A 1,253-nucleotide genomic window follows, 5' to 3' on the forward strand; every position below is an offset into this window, starting at 1 on the left:
AAACTCATGCTGGGCGAGTGTGCGTGCGTGCGTACTCAAAATTCCAAGAGGAGAATGGAGGAGAAGGGATTGCTACGTGACCATCCCCCTGGGGGATGATTTCTCACTCTCTTTCTCTCTCTCTGTCTTTCTGGCAAGCACACACACCCTACAGTAGAAATCTCTCCCTAAAAAAAAAAAAAACCTGCCAAGGGTTTCTTGTTTACTGGGTCTTGAATGAGGCCCCCAAATTTGCATTTCTTTTTTTATTTTTCTGAGAGATTTTTGCTATAGGGCGTATGTGCTAGCCAGAAACACAGAGACAGAGAGATAGAAAGCGAGAAATCACCCCCCAGAGGGGATGGAAAAATTCGCCTAACATCAAAAGGACTATTCAGTTTTTCACTATGAACTCTTTGACTTTAATCACATTCTACTAGCAATGACCTGTTTCAAGTTTGTTGTTAACTTCTCCATGAAGACTGTAAGTTGTGTTTCTTTTTTTTTTTAAAGATAATTTGCATTCTACACAATTTACCCATTCAGATTGTAAGATTCAGTAGTTTTTATTCACAAATATGTGCAACTGTTGTCACAACTAGTTTTAGAACATTTCATGACAAGATTTTTAGAACAGTGGAACTACTCAGTATGATGCTACAGTGGTGGACACATATCACTACTTATTAGTCGGAGCCATAGAACACGCACCACCAAGAATGAACCCTCAAGTAAGCTATGCACTCGTGGAGATGATGTGTCCATGTAGGTTCATCAGTTGAACAAACGTACCACTCTTGTGGGGGATGATCTTAGTGTGGGAGGCTGTTGCATGTGTAAGACAAGGGGAATATATATTAATGGCAGTTCTACTTTCTGCTTGGTTTTACTGTGAACCTAAACCCACTGTAAAAATAGTCTACTGGGACCAGCAGATGGCGTCTTAGTTATGTCACTGAACTCTCACGTAGTTAACCACAGTTTGAGTCTCAGACCAGTGGCTTAAACTCAGGCTGGGTGCATGTGTGTGAGTGCCTAAGATCCCAAGAAAAGAATAGAGGAGAACGGATTGTGGTGTGGCCATCGCCCCGGTGGGTGATTTCTCGCTTTCTGTCTCTCTCTCTCTCCCTCTTTCTGGTGGTGTACATACCCTATAGCGAAAACCTCTCTTAAAAAAAAAAAGAGAGAGAGAAAGTCCAGACCTGGTGGCTTGAGAAACATGCCAGGCACATGTGTATGCGCCCCCAAAATGAAAGAACTTGGTGGTGGTTCAG

The sequence above is a fragment of the Tupaia chinensis genome, unplaced genomic scaffold (genome assembly GCF_000334495.1).
Source record: "Tupaia chinensis unplaced genomic scaffold, TupChi_1.0 Scaffold146140_1, whole genome shotgun sequence".
NCBI lineage: Eukaryota > Metazoa > Chordata > Mammalia > Scandentia > Tupaiidae > Tupaia > Tupaia belangeri.